Source organism: Phyllobates terribilis, unplaced genomic scaffold, assembly GCF_046119375.1.
Source record: "Phyllobates terribilis strain yellow unplaced genomic scaffold, ASM4611937v1 Scaffold_169__1_contigs__length_4117513, whole genome shotgun sequence".
Lineage (NCBI taxonomy): Eukaryota > Metazoa > Chordata > Amphibia > Anura > Dendrobatidae > Phyllobates > Phyllobates terribilis.
The window spans coordinates 1,829,274-1,843,525 of NW_027362929.1; the positions used below are offsets into that span (position 1 = coordinate 1,829,274).

Here is a 14,252-nt window from a genome sequence, read left to right on the forward strand (position 1 = left end):
TTTCTCTTTTATAGTCTGCAGGCATTAAATGAAAGAAGTCAGTGTTCCAGCAGAGGGAGACAACGTTTCAGAAAAGGCATTGTAGCAAACCAAAAAAGAAATTTTAAGCGCAGCAGAGTAACCAGCTCACATACCTGTTAGCTCAGGTGAGTTTAAAAGGCTGCTGTTGATAACAAGGGCATTTGCTAAATAGATGGTGTGTGTGCAACAATATACTGAAAGGTCAATTATATTGTGCAGCTTATCTCACCACCTGTAGTTATTTAGGTGAAAGCTCCAAAATGCTTGCCTAATATGTCTGTTTATCCAAAAGGAAGTATAGAGGGAGAGCTAGATAGATAGCATTGCATTACATTACATTACATGGCAATGCAATGCACAGTTGCTGAAGTTGAACCAAAATGAGCTTGTCATCTGGCTTCTGCAACTTTTAACATGAAAAATCCAATGAGGAGAAGAAAAGCAAAGCCAAAGAGTCCATCCCAAAATCCGACAAACAAGCAAAATGAACAAAAAGCATTGAATTCAATTCTTTCTGATTTTAGAAACTGCATTAAAGAAGGGGTGCACCGGTCCTGGAGATACTGCAATACCAGGTCAATGCGTGGAGTGGACAGAGCAAGCTCTTTTTCCATCTCCCTGTTCTAAAAATCCATTTAATATATGGTCCCCAGATAGGGGACGTATCAGATATTAAACTGATAAGAACAGATACTACACTTGATCTTAGCCAAAAGGCCGAGAAGCGATAACCAGAATTGGTTTCCGACTACGGTGCCACCCAAGGATTCTGAAAAGTCCATTTGTGGAGATGGCCACCTGGACTCCCGTTAAGAAGACATGCTGTCAACCTCTAGATCCCTCACATGCCTGCACTTTTCGGCTTGCTGCTGCTGCAATCCACGCGTTTTAGATCTGCATAACTCCACCTCTTTTAGCACAGTACCCTCAACCCCCGGCTGTTCCCACCCGCCTCAACACCGTTGGAAGGGAGGAGAACCAATTAAGGCGGGGGGGGGGTGGAACGAGCAGCTGTCTACCCTTAGCAGGAGGGTTGCTGATTAATTACCTCTCCTGCTGCTGCTGCTGCTGGCTGTCCAGCAGCAGACTGAAGGTGGCTGCTGCTGTGCGCAGGTATATAAAGGCTCAGAGCCTATTATGACACGCGCAGCCAGCGTTCCATTGCCACATTCCGTCTACTGCAGGCGGGATACCTGGATGGCTGAATGTCACTGAGAAGCTCACAGAGACCGCCATAAGCAACAGTTTAAAAGAATGCCACAGACTAATCAACCAAACTTTTTGGGTTGGTTTCTCTTTTATAGTCTGCAGGCATTAAATGAAAGAAGTCAGTGTTCCAGCAGAGGGAGACAACGTTTCAGAAAAGGCATTGTAGCAAACCAAAAAAGAAATTTTAAGCGCAGCAGAGTAACCAGCTCACATACCTGTTAGCTCAGGTGAGTTTAAAAGGCTGCTGTTGATAACAAGGGCATTTGCTAAATAGATGGTGTGTGTGCAACAATATACTGAAAGGTCAATTATATTGTGCAGCTTATCTCACCACCTGTAGTTATTTAGGTGAAAGCTCCAAAATGCTTGCCTAATATGTCTGTTTATCCAAAAGGAAGTATAGAGGGAGAGCTAGATAGATAGCATTGCATTACATTACATTACATGGCAATGCAATGCACAGTTGCTGAAGTTGAACCAAAATGAGCTTGTCATCTGGCTTCTGCAACTTTTAACATGAAAAATCCAATGAGGAGAAGAGAAGCAAAGCCAAAGAGTCCATCCCAAAATCCGACAAACAAGCAAAATGAACAAAAAGCATTGAATTCAATTCTTTCTGATTTTAGAAACTGCATTAAAGAAGGGGTGCACCGGTCCTGGAGATACTGCAATACCAGGTCAATGCGTGGAGTGGACAGAGCAAGCTCTTTTTCCATCTCCCTGTTCTAAAAATCCATTTAATATATGGTCCCCAGATAGGGGACGTATCAGATATTAAACTGATAAGAACAGATACTACACTTGATCTTAGCCAAAAGGCCGAGAAGCGATAACCAGAATTGGTTTCCGACTACGGTGCCACCCAAGGATTCTGAAAAGTCCATTTGTGGAGATGGCCACCTGGACTCCCGTTAAGAAGACATGCTGTCAACCTCTAGATCCCTCACATGCCTGCACTTTTCGGCTTGCTGCTGCTGCAATCCACGCGTTTTAGATCTGCATAACTCCACCTCTTTTAGCACAGTACCCTCAACCCCCGGCTGTTCCCACCCGCCTCAACACCGTTGGAAGGGAGGAGAACCAATTAAGGCGGGGGGGGTGGGGTGGAACGAGCAGCTGTCTACCCTTAGCAGGAGGGTTGCTGATTAATTACCTCTCCTGCTGCTGCTGCTGCTGGCTGTCCAGCAGCAGACTGAAGGTGGCTGCTGCTGTGCGCAGGTATATAAAGGCTCAGAGCCTATTATGACACGCGCAGCCAGCGTTCCATTGCCACATTCCGTCTACTGCAGGCGGGATACCTGGATGGCTGAATGTCACTGAGAAGCTCACAGAGACCGCCATAAGCAACAGTTTAAAAGAATGCCACAGACTAATCAACCAAACTTTTTGGGTTGGTTTCTCTTTTATAGTCTGCAGGCATTAAATGAAAGAAGTCAGTGTTCCAGCAGAGGGAGACAACGTTTCAGAAAAGGCATTGTAGCAAACCAAAAAAGAAATTTTAAGCGCAGCAGAGTAACCAGCTCACATACCTGTTAGCTCAGGTGAGTTTAAAAGGCTGCTGTTGATAACAAGGGCATTTGCTAAATAGATGGTGTGTGTGCAACAATATACTGAAAGGTCAATTATATTGTGCAGCTTATCTCACCACCTGTAGTTATTTAGGTGAAAGCTCCAAAATGCTTGCCTAATATGTCTGTTTATCCAAAAGGAAGTATAGAGGGAGAGCTAGATAGATAGCATTGCATTACATTACATTACATGGCAATGCAATGCACAGTTGCTGAAGTTGAACCAAAATGAGCTTGTCATCTGGCTTCTGCAACTTTTAACATGAAAAATCCAATGAGGAGAAGAAAAGCAAAGCCAAAGAGTCCATCCCAAAATCCGACAAACAAGCAAAATGAACAAAAAGCATTGAATTCAATTCTTTCTGATTTTAGAAACTGCATTAAAGAAGGGGTGCACCGGTCCTGGAGATACTGCAATACCAGGTCAATGCGTGGAGTGGACAGAGCAAGCTCTTTTTCCATCTCCCTGTTCTAAAAATCCATTTAATATATGGTCCCCAGATAGGGGACGTATCAGATATTAAACTGATAAGAACAGATACTACACTTGATCTTAGCCAAAAGGCCGAGAAGCGATAACCAGAATTGGTTTCCGACTACGGTGCCACCCAAGGATTCTGAAAAGTCCATTTGTGGAGATGGCCACCTGGACTCCCGTTAAGAAGACATGCTGTCAACCTCTAGATCCCTCACATGCCTGCACTTTTCGGCTTGCTGCTGCTGCAATCCACGCGTTTTAGATCTGCATAACTCCACCTCTTTTAGCACAGTACCCTCAACCCCCGGCTGTTCCCACCCGCCTCAACACCGTTGGAAGGGAGGAGAACCAATTAAGGCGGGGGGGGGGGGTGGAACGAGCAGCTGTCTACCCTTAGCAGGAGGGTTGCTGATTAATTACCTCTCCTGCTGCTGCTGCTGCTGGCTGTCCAGCAGCAGACTGAAGGTGGCTGCTGCTGTGCGCAGGTATATAAAGGCTCAGAGCCTATTATGACACGCGCAGCCAGCGTTCCATTGCCACATTCCGTCTACTGCAGGCGGGATACCTGGATGGCTGAATGTCACTGAGAACTCACAGAGACCGCCATAAGCAACAGTTTAAAAGAATGCCACAGACTAATCAACCAAACTTTTTGGGTTGGTTTCTCTTTTATAGTCTGCAGGCATTAAATGAAAGAAGTCAGTGTTCCAGCAGAGGGAGACAACGTTTCAGAAAAGGCATTGTAGCAAACCAAAAAAGAAATTTTAAGCGCAGCAGAGTAACCAGCTCACATACCTGTTAGCTCAGGTGAGTTTAAAAGGCTGCTGTTGATAACAAGGGCATTTGCTAAATAGATGGTGTGTGTGCAACAATATACTGAAAGGTCAATTATATTGTGCAGCTTATCTCACCACCTGTAGTTATTTAGGTGAAAGCTCCAAAATGCTTGCCTAATATGTCTGTTTATCCAAAAGGAAGTATAGAGGGAGAGCTAGATAGATAGCATTGCATTACATTACATTACATGGCAATGCAATGCACAGTTGCTGAAGTTGAACCAAAATGAGCTTGTCATCTGGCTTCTGCAACTTTTAACATGAAAAATCCAATGAGGAGAAGAAAAGCAAAGCCAAAGAGTCCATCCCAAAATCCGACAAACAAGCAAAATGAACAAAAAGCATTGAATTCAATTCTTTCTGATTTTAGAAACTGCATTAAAGAAGGGGTGCACCGGTCCTGGAGATACTGCAATACCAGGTCAATGCGTGGAGTGGACAGAGCAAGCTCTTTTTCCATCTCCCTGTTCTAAAAATCCATTTAATATATGGTCCCCAGATAGGGGACGTATCAGATATTAAACTGATAAGAACAGATACTACACTTGATCTTAGCCAAAAGGCCGAGAAGCGATAACCAGAATTGGTTTCCGACTACGGTGCCACCCAAGGATTCTGAAAAGTCCATTTGTGGAGATGGCCACCTGGACTCCCGTTAAGAAGACATGCTGTCAACCTCTAGATCCCTCACATGCCTGCACTTTTCGGCTTGCTGCTGCTGCAATCCACGCGTTTTAGATCTGCATAACTCCACCTCTTTTAGCACAGTACCCTCAACCCCTGGCTGTTCCCACCCGCCTCAACACCGTTGGAAGGGAGGAGAACCAATTAAGGCGGGGGGGGGGTGGAACGAGCAGCTGTCTACCCTTAGCAGGAGGGTTGCTGATTAATTACCTCTCCTGCTGCTGCTGCTGCTGGCTGTCCAGCAGCAGACTGAAGGTGGCTGCTGCTGTGCGCAGGTATATAAAGACTCAGAGCCTATTATGACACGCGCAGCCAGCGTTCCATTGCCACATTCCGTCTACTGCAGGCGGGATACCTGGATGGCTGAATGTCACTGAGAAGCTCACAGAGACCGCCATAAGCAACAGTTTAAAAGAATGCCACAGACTAATCATCCAAACTTTTTGGGTTGGTTTCTCTTTTATAGTCTGCAGGCATTAAATGAAAGAAGTCAGTGTTCCAGCAGAGGGAGACAACGTTTCAGAAAAGGCATTGTAGCAAACCAAAAAAGAAATTTTAAGCGCAGCAGAGTAACCAGCTCACATACCTGTTAGCTCAGGTGAGTTTAAAAGGCTGCTGTTGATAACAAGGGCATTTGCTAAATAGATGGTGTGTGTGCAACAATATACTGAAAGGTCAATTATATTGTGCAGCTTATCTCACCACCTGTAGTTATTTAGGTGAAAGCTCCAAAATGCTTGCCTAATATGTCTGTTTATCCAAAAGGAAGTATAGAGGGAGAGCTAGATAGATAGCATTGCATTACATTACATTACATGGCAATGCAATGCACAGTTGCTGAAGTTGAACCAAAATGAGCTTGTCATCTGGCTTCTGCAACTTTTAACATGAAAAATCCAATGAGGAGAAGAAAAGCAAAGCCAAAGAGTCCATCCCAAAATCCGACAAACAAGCAAAATGAACAAAAAGCATTGAATTCAATTCTTTCTGATTTTAGAAACTGCATTAAAGAAGGGGTGCACCGGTCCTGGAGATACTGCAATACCAGGTCAATGCGTGGAGTGGACAGAGCAAGCTCTTTTTCCATCTCCCTGTTCTAAAAATCCATTTAATATATGGTCCCCAGATAGGGGACGTATCAGATATTAAACTGATAAGAACAGATACTACACTTGATCTTAGCCAAAAGGCCGAGAAGCGATAACCAGAATTGGTTTCCGACTACGGTGCCACCCAAGGATTCTGAAAAGTCCATTTGTGGAGATGGCCACCTGGACTCCCGTTAAGAAGACATGCTGTCAACCTCTAGATCCCTCACATGCCTGCACTTTTCGGCTTGCTGCTGCTGCAATCCACGCGTTTTAGATCTGCATAACTCCACCTCTTTTAGCACAGTACCCTCAACCCCCGGCTGTTCCCACCCGCCTCAACACCGTTGGAAGGGAGGAGAACCAATTAAGGCGGGGGGGGGGGTGGAACGAGCAGCTGTCTACCCTTAGCAGGAGGGTTGCTGATTAATTACTTCTCCTGCTGCTGCTGCTGCTGGCTGTCCAGCAGCAGACTGAAGGTGGCTGCTGCTGTGCGCAGGTATATAAAGGCTCAGAGCCTATTATGACACGCGCAGCCAGCGTTCCATTGCCACATTCCGTCTACTGCAGGCGGGATACCTGGATGGCTGAATGTCACTGAGAAGCTCACAGAGACCGCCATAAGCAACAGTTTAAAAGAATGCCACAGACTAATCAACCAAACTTTTTGGGTTGGTTTCTCTTTTATAGTCTGCAGGCATTAAATGAAAGAAGTCAGTGTTCCAGCAGAGGGAGACAACGTTTCAGAAAAGGCATTGTAGCAAACCAAAAAAGAAATTTTAAGCGCAGCAGAGTAACCAGCTCACATACCTGTTAGCTCAGGTGAGTTTAAAAGGCTGTTGTTGATAACAAGGGCATTTGCTAAATAGATGGTGTGTGTGCAACAATATACTGAAAGGTCAATTATATTGTGCAGCTTATCTCACCACCTGTAGTTATTTAGGTGAAAGCTCCAAAATGCTTGCCTAATATGTCTGTTTATCCAAAAGGAAGTATAGAGGGAGAGCTAGATAGATAGCATTGCATTACATTACATTACATGGCAATGCAATGGACAGTTGCTGAAGTTGAACCAAAATGAGCTTGTCATCTGGCTTCTGCAACTTTTAACATGAAAAATCCAATGAGGAGAAGAAAAGCAAAGCCAAAGAGTCCATCCCAAAATCCGACAAACAAGCAAAATGAACAAAAAGCATTGAATTCAATTCTTTCTGATTTTAGAAACTGCATTAAAGAAGGGGTGCACCGGTCCTGGAGATACTGCAATACCAGGTCAATGCGTGGAGTGGACAGAGCAAGCTCTTTTTCCATCTCCCTGTTCTAAAAATCCATTTAATATATGGTCCCCAGATAGGGGACGTATCAGATATTAAACTGATAAGAACAGATACTACACTTGATCTTAGCCAAAAGGCCGAGAAGCGATAACCAGAATTGGTTTCCGACTACGGTGCCACCCAAGGATTCTGAAAAGTCCATTTGTGGAGATGGCCACCTGGACTCCCGTTAAGAAGACATGCTGTCAACCTCTAGATCCCTCGCATGCCTGCACTTTTCGTCTTGCTGCTGCTGCAATTCACGCGTTTTAGATCTGCATAACTCCACCTCTTTTAGCACAGTACCCTCAACCCCCGGCTGTTCCCACCCGCCTCAACACCGTTGGAAGGGAGGAGAACCAATTAAGGCGGGGGGGGGGTGGAACGAGCAGCTGTCTACCCTTAGCAGGAGGGTTGCTGATTAATTACCTCTCCTGCTGCTGCTGCTGCTGGCTGTCCAGCAGCAGACTGAAGGTGGCTGCTGCTGTGCGCAGGTATATAAAGGCTCAGAGCCTATTATGACACGCGCAGCCAGCGTTCCATTGCCACATTCCGTCTACTGCAGGCGGGATACCTGGATGGCTGAATGTCACTGAGAAGCTCACAGAGACCGCCATAAGCAACAGTTTAAAAGAATGCCACAGACTAATCAACCAAACTTTTTGGGTTGGTTTCTCTTTTATAGTCTGCAGGCATTAAATGAAAGAAGTCAGTGTTCCAGCAGAGGGAGACAACGTTTCAGAAAAGGCATTGTAGCAAACCAAAAAAGAAATTTTAAGCGCAGCAGAGTAACCAGCTCACATACCTGTTAGCTCAGGTGAGTTTAAAAGGCTGCTGTTGATAACAAGGGCATTTGCTAAATAGATGGTGTGTGTGCAACAATATACTGAAAGGTCAATTATATTGTGCAGCTTATCTCACCACCTGTAGTTATTTAGGTGAAAGCTCCAAAATGCTTGCCTAATATGTCTGTTTATCCAAAAGGAAGTATAGAGGGAGAGCTAGATAGATAGCATTGCATTACATTACATTACATGGCAATGCAATGCACAGTTGCTGAAGTTGAACCAAAATGAGCTTGTCATCTGGCTTCTGCAACTTTTAACATGAAAAATCCAATGAGGAGAAGAAAAGCAAAGCCAAAGAGTCCATCCCAAAATCCGACAAACAAGCAAAATGAACAAAAAGCATTGAATTCAATTCTTTCTGATTTTAGAAACTGCATTAAAGAAGGGGTGCACCGGTCCTGGAGATACTGCAATACCAGGTCAATGCGTGGAGTGGACAGAGCAAGCTCTTTTTCCATCTCCCTGTTCTAAAAATCCATTTAATATATGGTCCCCAGATAGGGGACGTATCAGATATTAAACTGATAAGAACAGATACTACACTTGATCTTAGCCAAAAGGCCGAGAAGCGATAACCAGAATTGGTTTCCGACTACGGTGCCACCCAAGGATTCTGAAAAGTCCATTTGTGGAGATGGCCACCTGGACTCCCGTTAAGAAGACATGCTGTCAACCTCTAGATCCCTCACATGCCTGCACTTTTCGGCTTGCTGCTGCTGCAATCCACGCGTTTTAGATCTGCATAACTCCACCTCTTTTAGCACAGTACCCTCAACCCCCGGCTGTTCCCACCCGCCTCAACACCGTTGGAAGGGAGGAGAACCAATTAAGGCGGGGGGGGGGGTGGAACGAGCAGCTGTCTACCCTTAGCAGGAGGGTTGCTGATTAATTACCTCTCCTGCTGCTGCTGCTGCTGGCTGTCCAGCAGCAGACTGAAGGTGGCTGCTGCTGTGCGCAGGTATATAAAGGCTCAGAGCCTATTATGACACGCGCAGCCAGCGTTCCATTGCCACATTCCGTCTACTGCAGGCGGGATACCTGGATGGCTGAATGTCACTGAGAAGCTCACAGAGACCGCCATAAGCAACAGTTTAAAAGAATGCCACAGACTAATCAACCAAACTTTTTGGGTTGGTTTCTCTTTTATAGTCTGCAGGCATTAAATGAAAGAAGTCAGTGTTCCAGCAGAGGGAGACAACGTTTCAGAAAAGGCATTGTAGCAAACCAAAAAAGAAATTTTAAGCGCAGCAGAGTAACCAGCTCACATACCTGTTAGCTCAGGTGAGTTTAAAAGGCTGCTGTTGATAACAAGGGCATTTGCTAAATAGATGGTGTGTGTGCAACAATATACTGAAAGGTCAATTATATTGTGCAGCTTATCTCACCACCTGTAGTTATTTAGGTGAAAGCTCCAAAATGCTTGCCTAATAAGTCTGTTTATCCAAAAGGAAGTATAGAGGGAGAGCTAGATAGATAGCATTGCATTACATTACATTACATGGCAATGCAATGCACAGTTGCTGAAGTTGAACCAAAATGAGCTTGTCATCTGGCTTCTGCAACTTTTAACATGAAAAATCCAATGAGGAGAAGAAAAGCAAAGCCAAAGAGTCCATCCCAAAATCCGACAAACAAGCAAAATGAACAAAAAGCATTGAATTCAATTCTTTCTGATTTTAGAAACTGCATTAAAGAAGGGGTGCACCGGTCCTGGAGATACTGCAATACCAGGTCAATGCGTGGAGTGGACAGAGCAAGCTCTTTTTCCATCTCCCTGTTCTAAAAATCCATTTAATATATGGTCCCCAGATAGGGGACGTATCAGATATTAAACTGATAAGAACAGATACTACACTTGATCTTAGCCAAAAGGCCGAGAAGCGATAACCAGAATTGGTTTCCGACTACGGTGCCACCCAAGGATTCTGAAAAGTCCATTTGTGGAGATGGCCACCTGGACTCCCGTTAAGAAGACATGCTGTCAACCTCTAGATCCCTCACATGCCTGCACTTTTCGGCTTGCTGCTGCTGCAATCCACGCGTTTTAGATCTGCATAACTCCACCTCTTTTAGCACAGTACCCTCAACCCCCGGCTGTTCCCACCCGCCTCAACACCGTTGGAAGGGAGGAGAACCAATTAAGGCGGGGGGGGGGTGGAACGAGCAGCTGTCTACCCTTAGCAGGAGGGTTGCTGATTAATTACCTCTCCTGCTGCTGCTGCTGCTGGCTGTCCAGCAGCAGACTGAAGGTGGCTGCTGCTGTGCGCAGGTATATAAAGGCTCAGAGCCTATTATGACACGCGCAGCCAGCGTTCCATTGCCACATTCCGTCTACTGCAGGCGGGATACCTGGATGGCTGAATGTCACTGAGAAGCTCACAGAGACCGCCATAAGCAACAGTTTAAAAGAATGCCACAGACTAATCAACCAAACTTTTTGGGTTGGTTTCTCTTTTATAGTCTGCAGGCATTAAATGAAAGAAGTCAGTGTTCCAGCAGAGGGAGACAACGTTTCAGAAAAGGCATTGTAGCAAACCAAAAAAGAAATTTTAAGCGCAGCAGAGTAACCAGCTCACATACCTGTTAGCTCAGGTGAGTTTAAAAGGCTGCTGTTGATAACAAGGGCATTTGCTAAATAGATGGTGTGTGTGCAACAATATACTGAAAGGTCAATTATATTGTGCAGCTTATCTCACCACCTGTAGTTATTTAGGTGAAAGCTCCAAAATGCTTGCCTAATATGTCTGTTTATCCAAAAGGAAGTATAGAGGGAGAGCTAGATAGATAGCATTGCATTACATTACATTACATGGCAATGCAATGCACAGTTGCTGAAGTTGAACCAAAATGAGCTTGTCATCTGGCTTCTGCAACTTTTAACATGAAAAATCCAATGAGGAGAAGAAAAGCAAAGCCAAAGAGTCCATCCCAAAATCCGACAAACAAGCAAAATGAACAAAAAGCATTGAATTCAATTCTTTCTGATTTTAGAAACTGCATTAAAGAAGGGGTGCACCGGTCCTGGAGATACTGCAATACCAGGTCAATGCGTGGAGTGGACAGAGCAAGCTCTTTTTCCATCTCCCTGTTCTAAAAATCCATTTAATATATGGTCCCCAGATAGGGGACGTATCAGATATTAAACTGATAAGAACAGATACTACACTTGATCTTAGCCAAAAGGCCGAGAAGCGATAACCAGAATTGGTTTCCGACTACGGTGCCACCCAAGGATTCTGAAAAGTCCATTTGTGGAGATGGCCACCTGGACTCCCGTTAAGAAGACATGCTGTCAACCTCTAGATCCCTCACATGCCTGCACTTTTCGGCTTGCTGCTGCTGCAATCCACGCGTTTTAGATCTGCATAACTCCACCTCTTTTAGCACAGTACCCTCAACCCCCGGCTGTTCCCACCCGCCTCAACACCGTTGGAAGGGAGGAGAACCAATTAAGGCGGGGGGGGGGGGTGGAACGAGCAGCTGTCTACCCTTAGCAGGAGGGTTGCTGATTAATTACCTCTCCTGCTGCTGCTGCTGCTGGCTGTCCAGCAGCAGACTGAAGGTGGCTGCTGCTGTGCGCAGGTATATAAAGGCTCAGAGCCTATTATGACACGCGCAGCCAGCGTTCCATTGCCACATTCCGTCTACTGCAGGCGGGATACCTGGATGGCTGAATGTCACTGAGAAGCTCACAGAGACCGCCATAAGCAACAGTTTAAAAGAATGCCACAGACTAATCAACCAAACTTTTTGGGTTGGTTTCTCTTTTATAGTCTGCAGGCATTAAATGAAAGAAGTCAGTGTTCCAGCAGAGGGAGACAACGTTTCAGAAAAGGCATTGTAGCAAACCAAAAAAGAAATTTTAAGCGCAGCAGAGTAACCAGCTCACATACCTGTTAGCTCAGGTGAGTTTAAAAGGCTGCTGTTGATAACAAGGGCATTTGCTAAATAGATGGTGTGTGTGCAACAATATACTGAAAGGTCAATTATATTGTGCAGCTTATCTCACCACCTGTAGTTATTTAGGTGAAAGCTCCAAAATGCTTGCCTAATATGTCTGTTTATCCAAAAGGAAGTATAGAGGGAGAGCTAGATAGATAGCATTGCATTACATTACATTACATGGCAATGCAATGCACAGTTGCTGAAGTTGAACCAAAATGAGCTTGTCATCTGGCTTCTGCAACTTTTAACATGAAAAATCCAATGAGGAGAAGAAAAGCAAAGCCAAAGAGTCCATCCCAAAATCTGACAAACAAGCAAAATGAACAAAAAGCATTGAATTCAATTCTTTCTGATTTTAGAAACTGCATTAAAGAAGGGGTGCACCGGTCCTGGAGATACTGCAATACCAGGTCAATGCGTGGAGTGGACAGAGCAAGCTCTTTTTCCATCTCCCTGTTCTAAAAATCCATTTAATATATGGTCCCCAGATAGGGGACGTATCAGATATTAAACTGATAAGAACAGATACTACACTTGATCTTAGCCAAAAGGCCGAGAAGCGATAACCAGAATTGGTTTCCGACTACGGTGCCACCCAAGGATTCTGAAAAGTCCATTTGTGGAGATGGCCACCTGGACTCCCGTTAAGAAGACATGCTGTCAACCTCTAGATCCCTCACATGCCTGCACTTTTCGGCTTGCTGCTGCTGCAATCCACGCGTTTTAGATCTGCATAACTCCACCTCTTTTAGCACAGTACCCTCAACCCCCGGCTGTTCCCACCCGCCTCAACACCGTTGGAAGGGAGGAGAAGCAATTAAGGCGGGGGGGGGTGTGGAACGAGCAGCTGTCTACCCTTAGCAGGAGGGTTGCTGATTAATTACCTCTCCTGCTGCTGCTGCTGCTGGCTGTCCAGCAGCAGACTGAAGGTGGCTGCTGCTGTGCGCAGGTATATAAAGGCTCAGAGCCTATTATGACACGCGCAGCCAGCGTTCCATTGCCACATTCCGTCTACTGCAGGCGGGATACCTGGATGGCTGAATGTCACTGAGAAGCTCACAGAGACCGCCATAAGCAACAGTTTAAAAGAATGCCACAGACTAATCAACCAAACTTTTTGGGTTGGTTTCTCTTTTATAGTCTGCAGGCATTAAATGAAAGAAGTCAGTGTTCCAGCAGAGGGAGACAACGTTTCAGAAAAGGCATTGTAGCAAACCAAAAAAGAAATTTTAAGCGCAGCAGAGTAACCAGCTCACATACCTGTTAGCTCAGGTGAGTTTAAAAGGCTGCTGTTGATAACAAGGGCATTTGCTAAATAGATGGTGTGTGTGCAACAATATACTGAAAGGTCAATTATATTGTGCAGCTTATCTCACCACCTGTAGTTATTTAGGTGAAAGCTCCAAAATGCTTGCCTAATATGTCTGTTTATCCAAAAGGAAGTATAGAGGGAGAGCTAGATAGATAGCATTGCATTACATTACATTACATGGCAATGCAATGCACAGTTGCTGAAGTTGAACCAAAATGAGCTTGTCATCTGGCTTCTGCAACTTTTAACATGAAAAATCCAATGAGGAGAAGAAAAGCAAAGCCAAAGAGTCCATCCCAAAATCCGACAAACAAGCAAAATGAACAAAAAGCATTGAATTCAATTCTTTCTGATTTTAGAAACTGCATTAAAGAAGGGGTGCACCGGTCCTGGAGATACTGCAATACCAGGTCAATGCGTGGAGTGGACAGAGCAAGCTCTTTTTCCATCTCCCTGTTCTAAAAATCCATTTAATATATGGTCCCCAGATAGGGGACGTATCAGATATTAAACTGATAAGAACAGATACTACACTTGATCTTAGCCAAAAGGCCGAGAAGCGATAACCAGAATTGGTTTCCGACTACGGTGCCACCCAAGGATTCTGAAAAGTCCATTTGTGGAGATGGCCACCTGGACTCCCGTTAAGAAGACATGCTGTCAACCTCTAGATCCCTCACATGCCTGCACTTTTCGGCTTGCTGCTGCTGCAATCCACGCGTTTTAGATCTGCATAACTCCACCTCTTTTAGCACAGTACCCTCAACCCCCGGCTGTTCCCACCCGCCTCAACACCGTTGGAAGGGAGGAGAACCAATTAAGGCGGGGGGGGGGGTGGAACGAGCAGCTGTCTACCCTTAGCAGGAGGGTTGCTGATTAATTACCTCTCCTGCTGCTGCTGCTGCTGGCTGTCCAGCAGCAGACTGAAGGTGGCTGCTGCTGTGCGC

The 14,252-nt window shown here is 45.1% G+C and overlaps 11 non-coding genes across 11 annotated transcripts; all 11 read right to left on the reverse strand.

Annotated features, from left to right (window-relative positions):
* Window positions 1-559: 559 nt before the first annotated feature.
* Window positions 560-750, reverse strand: LOC141208686 (U2 spliceosomal RNA). The gene has a single exon (XR_012278905.1). It is a non-coding gene; the product is annotated as a U2 spliceosomal RNA (small nuclear RNA).
* Window positions 751-1,870: 1,120 nt separating this feature from the next.
* On the reverse strand, window positions 1,871-2,061 carry LOC141208687 (U2 spliceosomal RNA). Its single transcript, XR_012278906.1, has one exon. It is a non-coding gene; the product is annotated as a U2 spliceosomal RNA (small nuclear RNA).
* Window positions 2,062-3,184: 1,123 nt separating this feature from the next.
* On the reverse strand, window positions 3,185-3,375 carry LOC141208688 (U2 spliceosomal RNA). The gene has a single exon (XR_012278907.1). It is a non-coding gene; the product is annotated as a U2 spliceosomal RNA (small nuclear RNA).
* A 1,121-nt stretch (window positions 3,376-4,496) lies between these two features.
* Window positions 4,497-4,687, reverse strand: LOC141208689 (U2 spliceosomal RNA). The gene has a single exon (XR_012278908.1). It is a non-coding gene; the product is annotated as a U2 spliceosomal RNA (small nuclear RNA).
* A 1,120-nt stretch (window positions 4,688-5,807) lies between these two features.
* On the reverse strand, window positions 5,808-5,998 carry LOC141208690 (U2 spliceosomal RNA). Its single transcript, XR_012278909.1, has one exon. It is a non-coding gene; the product is annotated as a U2 spliceosomal RNA (small nuclear RNA).
* Window positions 5,999-7,119: 1,121 nt separating this feature from the next.
* Window positions 7,120-7,310, reverse strand: LOC141208691 (U2 spliceosomal RNA). The gene has a single exon (XR_012278910.1). It is a non-coding gene; the product is annotated as a U2 spliceosomal RNA (small nuclear RNA).
* A 1,120-nt stretch (window positions 7,311-8,430) lies between these two features.
* LOC141208692 (U2 spliceosomal RNA) lies at window positions 8,431-8,621 on the reverse strand. The gene has a single exon (XR_012278911.1). It is a non-coding gene; the product is annotated as a U2 spliceosomal RNA (small nuclear RNA).
* Window positions 8,622-9,742: 1,121 nt separating this feature from the next.
* LOC141208693 (U2 spliceosomal RNA) lies at window positions 9,743-9,933 on the reverse strand. The gene has a single exon (XR_012278912.1). It is a non-coding gene; the product is annotated as a U2 spliceosomal RNA (small nuclear RNA).
* A 1,120-nt stretch (window positions 9,934-11,053) lies between these two features.
* LOC141208694 (U2 spliceosomal RNA) lies at window positions 11,054-11,244 on the reverse strand. The gene has a single exon (XR_012278913.1). It is a non-coding gene; the product is annotated as a U2 spliceosomal RNA (small nuclear RNA).
* Window positions 11,245-12,366: 1,122 nt separating this feature from the next.
* Window positions 12,367-12,557, reverse strand: LOC141208695 (U2 spliceosomal RNA). The gene has a single exon (XR_012278914.1). It is a non-coding gene; the product is annotated as a U2 spliceosomal RNA (small nuclear RNA).
* A 1,121-nt stretch (window positions 12,558-13,678) lies between these two features.
* On the reverse strand, window positions 13,679-13,869 carry LOC141208697 (U2 spliceosomal RNA). Its single transcript, XR_012278916.1, has one exon. It is a non-coding gene; the product is annotated as a U2 spliceosomal RNA (small nuclear RNA).
* Between the last annotated feature and the right edge of the window lie 383 nt (window positions 13,870-14,252).